This window comes from Oncorhynchus kisutch, linkage group LG11, assembly GCF_002021735.2.
Source record: "Oncorhynchus kisutch isolate 150728-3 linkage group LG11, Okis_V2, whole genome shotgun sequence".
Lineage (NCBI taxonomy): Eukaryota > Metazoa > Chordata > Actinopteri > Salmoniformes > Salmonidae > Oncorhynchus > Oncorhynchus kisutch.
In genome coordinates, this window is record NC_034184.2 from 25,889,254 (window position 1) to 25,901,573 (window position 12,320).

At 44.6% G+C, this 12,320-nt stretch overlaps 1 protein-coding gene across 4 annotated transcripts in view; it reads right to left on the minus strand.

Moving 5' to 3' along the window:
* LOC109899821 (E3 ubiquitin-protein ligase MARCH8-like) overlaps positions 1-12,320 on the minus strand; it is a 144,141-nt gene that overhangs the window by 102,509 nt on the left and 29,312 nt on the right. The gene's annotated exons all lie outside the window — the stretch shown is intronic.

The following is a 12,320-nucleotide window of genomic DNA, read 5'->3' on the forward strand; positions in this document are numbered from 1 at the left end:
GTAGGGTATGTAAACAAAGTGGCATAGTTTAAAGTGGTTAGTGATACATGTATTACATAAAGATGCAGTAGATGATAGAGTACAGTATATACATATACATATGAGATGAATAATGTAGGGTATGTAAACATTATATTAAGTAGCATTGTTTAAAGTGGCTAGTGATATATTTTACATCAATTTAATTTCCATCGATTCCCATTATTAAAGTGGCTGGAGTTGAGTCAGTGTGTTGGCAGCAGCCACTCAATGTAAGTGGTGGCTGTTTAACAGTCTGATGGCCTTGAGATAGAAGCTGTTTTTCAGTCTTTCGGTCCCAGCTTTGACGCACCTGTACTGACCTTGCCTTCTGGATGATAGCGGGGTGAACAGGCAGTGGCTCGGGTGGTCGGATGATCTTTATGGCCTTCCTGTGACATCGGGTGGTGTAGGTGTCCTGGAGGGCAGGTAATTTGCCCCCGGTGATGCGTTGTGTAGACCTCACTACCCTCTGGAGAGCCTTACGGTTGTGGGTGGAGCAGTTGCCGTACCAGGCGGTGATACAGCCCGAGAGGATGCTCTCGATTGTGCATCTGTAGAAGTTTGTGAGTGTTTTTGGTGACACGCCGAATTTCTTCAGCCTCCTGAGGTTGAAGAGGCACTGCTGCGCCTTCTTCACGATGTGTATGCCGAGGAACTTACTACCCTCTCCACTACTGTCCCATCGATGTGGATAGGGGGGTGCTCCCTCTGCTGTTTCCTGAAGTCCACAATCATCTCCTTAGTTTTGTTGACGTTGACTGTGTGGTTATTTTCCTGACACCACACTCCGGGGGCCCTCACCTCCTCCCTGTAGGCCGTCTCGTCGTTGTTGGTAATCAAGCCTACCACTGTAGTGTAGTCCGCAAACTTGATGATTGAGTTGGAGGCGTGCATGGCCACGCAGTCGTGGGTGACCAGGGAGTACAGGCTCAGAACGCACCCTTGTGGGGCCCCTGTGTTGAGGATCAGCGGGGTGGAGATGTTGTTACCTACCCTCACCACCTGGGCGCGGCCCATCAGGAAGTACAGTACCCAGTTGCACAGGGCGGGGTCGAGGCCCAGGGTCTCGAGCTTGATGACGAGTTTGGAGGGTACTATGGTGTTAAATGCTGAGCTGTAGTCGATGAACAGCATTCTCACATAGGTATTCCTCTTGTCCAGATGGGTTAGGGCAGTGTGCAGTGTGGTTGAGATTGCATCGTCTGTGGACCTATTTGGGCGGTAAGCAAATTGGAGTGGGTCTAGGGTGTTAGGTAGGGTGGAGGTGATATGGTCCTTGACTACTCTCTCAAAGCACTTCATGATGATGGAAGTGAGTGCTAGTTAGCTCAGTTACCTTAGCTTTCTTGGGAACAGGAACAATGGTGGCCCTCTTGAAGCATGTGGGAACAGCAGACTGGGATAAGGATTGATTGAATATGTCCGTAAACACACCAGCCAGCTGGTTTGCGCATGCTCTGGGCCTGCAGCCTTGCAAGGGTTAACACGTTTAAATGTTTTACTCACGTTGGCTGCAGTGAAGGAGAGTCTGCATGTTTTGGTAGCGGGCCGTGTCAGTGGCACTGTATTGTCTTCAAAGTGGGCAAAAAAGTTATTTAGTCTGCCTGGGAGCAAGACATCCTGGTCCGTGACGTGGCTGGTTTTCTTTTTGTAATCCGTGATTGACTGTAGACCCTGCCACATACCTCTTGTGTCTGAACCGTTGAATTGCGACTCTACTTTGTCTCTATACTGACGCTTAGCTTGTTTGATTGCCTTGCGGAGGGAATAGTTACACTGTTTGTATTCGGTCATGTTTCCGGTCACCTTGCCCTGATTAAAAGCAGTGGTTCACGCTTTCAGTTTCACGCGATTGCTGCCATCAATCCACGGTTTCTGGTTTGGGAATGTTTTAATCGTTGCTATGGGAACGACATCTTCAATGCACGTTCTAATGAACTCGCACACCGAATCAATGTTGTTGTTCGGCGTAATGCGGAACATATCCCAGGCAACGTGATGGAAGCAGTCTTGGAGCGTGGAATCAGATTGGTCGGACCAGCGTTGAACAGACCTCAGCGCGGGAGCTTCTTGTTTTAGCTTCTGTCTGTAGGCAGGGAGCAACAAAATGGAGTCGTGGCCAGCTTTTCCGAAAGGAGGGTAGGGGAGGGCCTTATATGCGTTGTGGAAGTTAGAATAGCAATGATCCAAGGTTTTACCAGCCCTGGTTGCGCAATCGATATGCTGATACAATTTAGGAAGTCTTGTTTTCAGATTAGCCTTGTTAAAATCCACAGCTACATTGAATGCAGCCTCAGGATATGTGGTTTCCAGTTTGCAAAGAGTCAAATAAAGTTCGTTCAGAGCAATGCGTGGCCACAACTGCGTGGCCACGCACGCCTCCAACATTTCCAGTCTGCTTGGGGGGGAATATATACGGCTGTGATTATAATCGAAGAGAATTCCCTTGGTAGATAATGCGGTCGACATTTGATTGTGAGGAATTCTAAATCAGGTGAACAGAAGGACTTGAGTTCCTGTATGTTGTTGTGACCACACCACGTCTCGTTAACCATAAGGCATACGCCCCCGCCCCTCTTCTTACCAGAAAGATGTTTGTTTCTGTCGGCGCGATGCGTGGAGAAACCAGCTGGCTGCACCGATTCCCTTAGCGTCTCTCAAGTGAGCCATGTTTCCGTGAAGCAAAGAACTTTACAGTCTGATGTCCCTCTGGAATACTACCCTTGCTCGGATTTCATCAACCTTGTTGTCAAGAGACTGGACATTGGCGAGAAGTATGCTAGGGAGTGGTGCGCGATGTGCCCGTCTCCGGAGCATGACCAGAAGACCACTTCGTTTCCCTCTTTTACGATGTCTTTGTTTTGGGTCGCAGGCTGGGATCCAATCCGTTGTCCTGGGTGAAAGGCAGAACACAGGATCCGCTCCGGGAAAGTCATATTCCTGGTCATACTGATGGTGAGTTGACGTTGTTCTTATATTCAGTAGTTCTTCCCGACTGTATGTAATGAAACCTAAGATGACCTGGGGTACCAATGTAAGAAATAACACGTAAAAAAAACTATAAACTACATACTTTCCTAGGAACGCGAAGCGAGGCGGCCATCTCTCTCGGCGCCGGAAGTGTAATCATTCATCAGTCACCGGCTTCATTAATAAGTGCATTGACAATGCCATCCCCACAGTGACTGTGCGTACATATTCCAACCAGAAGCCATGGATCACAGGCAACATCCGCACTGAGCTAAATGCTACAACGGCCGCGTTCAAGGAGCGGGACACTAATCCAGAAGCTTATAAGAAATCCCACTGCGGGGCCTCCCGATTGGCGCAGTGGTCTAAGGCACTGCATGTGCCACTAGAGATTTTGGTTTAGAGTCCAGGCTCTGGTTTAGAGTCCAGGCTCTGTCGTGATTGGGAGACCCATGGGGTGGCACACAATTGGCCCAGCGTCGTACGGGTTAGGGGAGGGTTTGGCCGGTACGGATGTCCTTGTCCCATCGCGCACTAGTGACTCCTGTGGCGCAGTGCATGCTTACACAGTCGTCAGGTTCACGGTGTTTCCTCCGACACATTGGTGCTGCTGGCTTCCGGGTTAAGGGGGCATTGGGTTAAGTGGGCATTGTGTCAAGAAGCAGTGCGGCCTTCAACCTGCGGCTCTGTGCGGCTCTCGACCTTCGACTCTCTCTCGAGTCCGTATGGGAGTTGCAGCGATGAGACAAGACTGTAACTACCAATTGGATACCATGAAATTGTTGGAGAAAAAGGGGTAAAAGTTTTAAAAAATATATATAAAAAAATAAGAAGAAATCCCGCTACGGGCAATGCAAATAGTCTGGGTAACCATTTGTTTAGCTGTTCATGAGTCTTATGGCTTGGGGGTAGAAGCTATTTAGGATCCTCTTGGACCTAGACTTGGTGCTCCGGTACCACTTGCCATGCGGTAGCAGAGAGAACAGTCTATGACTAGGTTGGCTGGAGTCTTTCACAATTTTTAGGGCTTTCCTCTGACACTGCCTGGTGTAGAGGTCCTGGATGGCAGGTATCTTGGCCCCGGTGATGTACTGGGTCGTACGCACTACCCACTGTAGTGCCTTGCGCTTGGAGGCCGAGCAGTTGCCATACTAGGCAGTGATGCAACCCATCAGGATGCTCTTGATGGTGCAGCTGTAGAACCTTTTGAGGATCTGAAGACCCATGCCAAATCTTTCCAAATCTTAGTCTCCTGAGCGGGACTAGGTTTTGTCGTGCCCTCTTCACGACTGTCTTGGTGTGCTTGGACCATGTTAGTTTGTTGGTGATGTGGACACTGAAGGGGTTAAACCAAGGCCTCATGCCTTTTAAAGGGTTAATAAAATGTATTATGATAAACTGTAAGGTCTCCTCTTTAGGAGATCTCCGTGTGTGCGTTAACACCTGTTTTGAGTTTTGTGCCCTTCAGACACTATCAGAAGGCGGAAACCGCCTACGCTCATACTCCTCCTGTCTGGGCGCCAATGTGGCTATCTGAGGTTCTGAAAATACGACTGGTTTTCTGAGAACACCAGGCTGCCGCAGGCCTGATGAAAACAGCCACCTGTCAGAAGATGCTTAGACTCATTCACCTTGTTATGTTGTGATGAAAGGTCAAGTTCCGGTCAAACCAACTTCAGAGCTTTTAATTGCTGACAAGATGCTGCTGTCAGGGGGAGGTTAAATTTATTAAAATGTTGTTGCCAGGAAAAATCACGCAAGGGGGACTGGGAGAGACTATAAGAGTTACAGGATGTCTTAGACATTTTGCAGAACCTGGGGAGAGCTATCATATACTGTTCTCTGTACCAACGTCTGCCTACAATTGTATTACTAAAGGAACATTTTAATACTTAAACAAAGAGTCTGTGATTCCTTTCTACTACCAATATATATAAGTTTAAGAATTATATACAGTCGTGGTCAAAAGTTTTGAGAATGAAGCAAATATTAATTTTCACAATGTCTGCTGCCTCAGTTCGTATGATGGCAATTTGCATATACTCCAGAATGTTATGAAGAGTGATCAGATGAATTGCAATTAATAGCAAAGTCCCTCTTTGCCATGCAAATGAACTGAATCCCCCAAAAACATTTCCATTGCATTTCAGCCCTGCCACAAAAGTACCAGCTGACATCATGTCAGTGATTCTCTCGTTAACACAGGTGTGAGTGTTGACGAGAACAAGGCTGGAGATCACTCTGTCATGCTGATTGAGTTTGAAAAACAGACTGGAAGCTTCAAAAGGAGGGTGGTGCTTGGAATCATTGTTCTTCCTCTGTCAACCATGGTTACCTGCAAGGAAACACGTGCCGTCAACATTGATTTGCACAAAAAGGGCTTCACAGGCAAGGATATTGCTGCCAGTAAGATTGCACCTAAATCAACCATTTATCGGATCATCAAGAATTTCAAGGAGAGCGGTTCAATTGTCGTGAAGAAGGCTTCAGGTTGCCCAAGAAAGTCCAGCAAGCGCCAGGACCGTCTCCTAAATTTGATTCAGCTGCGGGATCGGGGCACCACCAGTACAGAGCTTGCTCAGGAATGGCAGCAGGCAGGTGTGAGTGCATCAGCATGCACAGTGAGGCGAAGACTTTTGGAGGATGGCCTGGTGTCAAGAAGGGCAGCAAAGAAGCCACTTCTCTCCAGGAAAAACATCAGGGACAGACTGATATTCTGCAAAAGGTACAGGGATTGAACTGCTGAGGACAAGGGTAAAGTAATTTTCTCTGATGAATCCCCTTTCCGATTGTTTGGGGCATCCGGAAAGAAGATTATCCGGGGAAGACAAGGTGAGCGCTACCATCAGTGCTGTGTCATGCCAACAGTAAAGCATCCTGAGACCATTCATGTGTGGGGTTGCTTCTCAGCCAAGGGAGTGAGCTCACTCACAATTATGCCTAAGAACACAGCCATGAATAAAGAATGGTACCAACACATCCTCAGAGAGAAACTACTCCAAACCATCCAGGAACAGTTTGGTGACGAACAATGCCTTAACCTGTTGAGTGTAAGGGGCAGTATTTTGATGTTTGGATGAAAAACGTACCCAAATGAAACTGCCTATTTCTCAGGCCCAGAATCTAGAATATGCATATAATTGTCAGATTAGGATAGAAAACACTAACGTTTCCAAAACTGTCAAAATATTGTCTGTGAGTATAACAGAACTGATATTGCAGGTGAAAACCTGAGGAAAATCCAACAAGGAAGTGCCTAAGAGAAACGAATCTCCCTGTTCCATTGCATGCCTTCCCTCCATTTAAAGGGATATCAACCAGATTCCTTCCTTATGGCTTCCACATGGTGTGAACAGTCTTTAGACATAGTTTCAGGCTTTTATTCTGAAAAATGAGCGAGAAGGATCACATCACGTCAGTGGATGGCTGGGTGCCAGCAGAGTTTTGCATGCGCAACAGCTTGGAGCAGACATTTTCTCTCTCTCTCCTTTTGAAAAATCTATGGTCCGGTTGAAATATTATTGATTATTTATTGTAAAAACAACCTGAGCATTTATTATAAAAAACGGTTGACATGTTTCTACGAACTTTACGGATAGTATTTGGAAGTTTCGTCTGCCCCGTCGTGACCACTCGAGCCTGTGGATTTCTGAACAAAACGCGCCAACCAAATGGAGGTATTTTGGACATAAAAAGATGCTTTATGGAACAAAAGGAACATTTATTGTGTAACTGGGAGTCTCATGAGTGCAAACATCCGAAGATCATCAAAGGTAAGCGGTTAATTTGATTGCTTTTTTGACTTTCGTGACCAATCTACTTGGCTGCTAGCTGTTTGTAATGTTTTGTCTGCTGAGAGAGATGTCCTAACATAAACGCTTGGATAGCTTTTGCTGTAAAGCTTTTTTGAAATCTGACACGCCAGGTGGATTAACAACAAGCTAAGCTGTGTTTTGCTATATTGCACTTGTAATTTCATTTGAATTTGGCGCTCTGCAATTCAGCGGATGTTGACGAAAATGATCCCGCTAACGGGATGGGTGCGCCAAGAAGTTAACCGGCATGATGGAGCACCTTGCCATAAGGCAAAAGTGATAACTAAGTGGCTCGGGGAACAAAACATTGATATTTTGGGTCCATGGCCAGGAAACTCCCCAGACCTTAATCCCATTGAGAACTTGTGGTAAATCCACAAGAGGCGGGTGGACAAACAAAACCCTACAAATTCTGACAAACTCCAAGCATTGATTATGCAAGAATGGGCTTCCATCAGTCAGGATGTGACCCAGAAGTTAATTGACAGCATGCCAGGGCGGATTGCAGAGGTCTTGAAAAGAAGGGTCAACACTGCAAATATTGACTCTTTGCATCAACTTCATGTAATTGTAAATAAAAGCCTTTGACACTTATGAAATGCTTGTAATTATACTTCAGTATTCCATAGTAACATCTGACAAAAATATCTAAAGACACTGAAGCAGCAAACTTTGTGGAAATTAATATTTGTGTCATTCTCAAAACTTTTGGCCACGACTGTAGAACTGATCATCAGGAACTTGAAGCTCTCAACCTGCTCCACTACAGCCCCATTGATGAGAATAGGGGCGTGCTCAATCCTCCTTTTCTTGCAGTCCACAATCATCTCCTTTGTCTTGATCAAGTTGAGGGAGAGGTTGTTGTCCTTGCACCACACGGTCAGGTCTCTGACCTCCTTTTAACCTTATTGTTTACATAATGTTGCTGCTACTGTCTCTTATGACCGAAAATAATTTCTGGACATCAGAACAGCGATTACTCACCGAGGACTGGAAGAAACTTTGTCCTTTAACGAGTCAGACGAGAAGGATATCCTGCTTTCACTGGAACAGGCCCAGATCCCCACCTTTTGCGTGAAGAAAAGACCCAGGAAAAGGGGTCGCAGATCGGGCAGCCTTCGAAGAATCCGCAGGCGAGCTCGTAAACTCCCACTGCCATCCGTTCTTCTTGCTAACGGCAAATCATTGGAAAATAAAATTGATGACCTATGATTAAGATTATCCTACCAACGGGACATTAAAAACTGTAACCTCTTATATTTCACCAAGACGTGGATGAACAACGATACGGACAATATAGAGATAGTGGAATTTTCCATGCACCGACAGAACAGAGATGCTACCTCTGGTAAGACGAGGGGTCGGGGAGTGTGTCTATTTGTCAATAACAGCTGGTGTGCAATGTCTAATATTAAAAGAGTCTCGAGGTATTGCTTGCCTGAGGTAGAGTACCTTATGGTAAGCTGTAGACCACACTATCAACCAAGAGAGTACTCATCTATATTATACCACCACAGAACGAAGCTGGCTCTAAGACCGCTCTCAACCAACTGTATAAGCTCATAAGCAAAGAAGAAAATGCTGCTGATCTGCTTGAAACATGTTGGTATTACAGACTCGGACAGGGAGAGGTTGAAAATGTCAGTGAAGACAGGTGCCAGTTGGTCGGCGCATGCTCGGAGTACACGTCCTGGTAATCCGTCTGGCTCTGTGGCCTTGTGAATGTTGACCTGTTTGAAGGTCTTACTCACATCGGTTGCGGAAAGCCTGATCATACAGTCATCCGGAACAGCTAATGCTCTCATAAATGTTTCAGTGTTACTTGTCTCGAAGCGAGCATATAAGTTATTTAGTTTGTCTGGTAGGCTTGTGTCACTGGGCAGCTCTCAGCTGTGCTTCCCTTTGTAGTCTGTAATAGTTTGCAAGCCCTGTCACATCCGACGAGCGTCGGAGCCGGTGTAGTACGATTCGATCTTAGGAAGGGAAACCCAGCGTGAGCTGCTTAGTGACACGAGCATACCACACCAGCTAAATGTCTTCTATGCTCGTGCCGAGGCAAGCAACACTGAACTATGCATGAGAGCACCAGCTGTTCTGAACAACTGTGTGATCACAATCTCTCTCTCTGCATTGTTGGGAAGGGCACATAAGTAAGCATTTTGTCTGTGTCCCAAATGGCACCGTGTTCTTTATATAGTGCAGTACTTTTCACCAGAGCCCTATGGGAGGGCATAGGATGGCATTTGGAACCTAACTGTATAACTTTGTGTCTCACAATGTGTTGCTTCAATTTGTTTCAGAGGCATATCTTTCCCAACACAATTTCATATGGATAACAGTGTTAACACAGTGGATTTACTCAGATATGTGAGAGACAGTCTGTGTGTATGTGTGTGTGTCTGTGTCTTAAAAAGAAATAGGTAAGAGAGACAGAGAATAAATGATTTATTGAGTATTTGAAGAGCGTTGAGAGGAAGCAGCCGACTAACACAGAGTTCTAAATGGAGGAAAATGCTCCCTCTCTCCCCCCTTCTCTTTTTTTAGAGGCACTAAAAGACAAGGTGTGTCTGTTTCGGACAGATGGGCTGCACTCTGACTAAACGGCAGGCGCAACCACACTCAAACACACTCAAACACACACACTTCCACTAATCAGAATGCAGGGTAAGCAATAGCTATTTCTCTCCTCCGCTCCATCCCCCTCTCCTCCACTCCTCCGATGGATCCAGAGGGAGGAGAGGAATCACCTCCATTTATCCCTCCATCCCTGAGAGGAATAAACAGATCTTAGCCGCAGGGAGAGGGGGATTGGTGCAGAGCAGAGGGATGGAAGGAGGGATGTTATCAAAGAACAGAACAGAGAGAGAAGTAGGCCAATTAGAGCATATCCTCTGTCAAGGATGCAGACAAAGCATGGATATAGTACGTAACTTACTGAATGACTGCAGCCATCTTAATTCACAAACTATTATGGAATCTTCGAGCTGAAAGTGTGTCTGCAGCTAAATCAGGCTATGTCAAGTCCACCATATGTACATGTTTAGTGGGCTCTTGTGAACACCTGTGTTGACATGCTGAGGTACTCAGACCCTGATAAACAATAGACCGTGTTATTGAGTATTTTGTTGGTAAGAAGACAGATACCAGGCAGACAGACATGTTGACAGCACAACGCTTTGTTTAGCAGATCTACAGCTGACCACTACCGCCAGCCCTTCACACACACAAACACACACATGCACACACAAACACACACATGCACACACAAACACATGGGAGCACAATAACATAAACAAACACACACATACACCCTGCGTGTAAAAAAAAATATACATAGACATACACACACTCATCCTCCCGTGTGACCTTATGGCTCAGCATTTGTAACATGAAAACAACTACAAACTGAAAGCTTCTCCGTATTAAACCACTTCAGCTTAACAGTGGAGCCTCTATACGCACAAGCACAGGCAGATGCACAAGAACACTATATAAATACAAAAGTATTTGGACACCCGTTCAAATGAGTGGATTCAGCTATTTCAGCCACACCCTTTGCTGACAGGTGTATAAAATCGAGCACACAGCCATGCAATCTCCATAGACAAACATTGTCAGTAGACTGAAGAGCTCTGTGACTTTCAACGTGGCACTGTCATAGGATGCCACCTTTCAAACAAGTCAGTTCATCAAATTTCTTCCCTGCTAGAGCTGCCCCAGTCAACTGTAAGTGCAGCTATTGTTAAGTGGAAACGTCTAGGAGCAACAACGGCTCAGCCGCGAAGTGGTAGGCCACACAAGCTCACAGAACGGGACTTCCGAGTACTGAAGCACATAAAAACATCTGTCCTCGGTTGCAACACTCGCTACGGAGTTCCAAACTGCCTATGGAAGCAACATCAGCACAAGAACTGATCGTCGGGAGCTTTATGAAATGGGTTTCCATGGCTGAGCAGCAGCAACAGCAAACTGGCTAAATTGCCATAAATGTTTAATGCTTTTCGACCTGTTCCCAAATGAATGTCATTGGTTCAGAGTTTGTTTTGATATTTTAACCTGCGTGTCATGATCGTGTTTGGCGTAGGGGGACAAAATTTACTTATGCACGATGGCGCATGCGCGCAGCCAGTATGGGTTCCGTGTAAGAATAATGATTGCTGAGGGTAGCAGTGCAAGATCTTTTTAAGCAGAATATTGGGATTATTAGCATATGAACGATTTGCAATTCGATTGCTGGACTATTATTCAGATCCGGCAGTTCAAAGAGGATAGTTTCAAAGGTAATCAATTGGACATAGTTATTGTTAATTAGCAGCATACGACGCACATTTGCATTAATTCAGTTAAATCTCTTAAAATAGCCTATACTCTTCTTGTGCAATGTATAGCCTACTGTACTGTTTGTCTGTCTGGACTGTGTGCCTGTCTTTGTGAGAATCTTAAGTTAAAAGAATACTAACATAGTTTTCTTAAGTTTGTGTGCATATTATTATTTTACATTTAAGTATGACCTCCTAAAACTACAACTGTATTTTGGGCCTCATGGGATTGTAAAATGTTAATACATTCTAAAACATTTTAATTGTCCAAAATCGTGCTGAAATAAAATACTTTTCAATCCGTGTATTAATGGCAGTGTTGTTTGCCTATCAATATAGTAAGCATTAATCTGTGAACCTCTTTTCAACAAATCATCATCTGATTCAGAAAATGATTTCCAGAATGACAGTGAACAGCTGTTGTGAAAGCACGCATGGTGTTTCTAGAATGTCTCATACGTTACGAAAAGGATAGTCCAAACTATGCAGGGTAAAAATGTTGGCCTATAGCATTTTTAAACAGGTTCAAAAGCAAAAAAGCTTTATTTCCTTGTAATGCATTTTATTCAATGGCTTCTCCGGAGTGTCCTCAAGCCAGGGTTGGGTGGCACTTTACTACATTCCAATGTCATAGTCTTGTGAATTTCTCATGCATATTTATTGATTGAAAGTGGGAACAAATTGGAGAGATGGACAAATAACGTTAGTGATTTCAAAACAAAAATAGATTACATTTTCATTCATATTATAAAGACATGAGGTGAATATCAAAAAAGTTTTAAAAGATGTCTTTGCCTTAAAGTTGTATCTCGGATTAATATGTTATATAATGGCCTATACAGTAAACTCAAAATATGGTATTCTGTTGTTTTGAAATATGCTACGCTTTCCGTATCATAATGAGACTCAATGAAACGACACAGGCCAAATGGATTTTGTGATGTTTTCCTACATTAAATTGACTTAGACTGTTAAATGTAGGGTAAAAGGCAGACATTTTATATAAACATTGGCTTTCTGTGGTCTGAATTTCATTATAATTTTTGTTTTCAGTAGATAGGCCTACCCATGTGTCTCTCCTCTCTCTGAAAGCCTGCTCACTGATGTCAATACCAAAGCTGATAATTGTGACTTGATTGAATTGGAACGATGTGAATAAGGATAATGATGGTGAGAGCCCATTACAGACTAACCC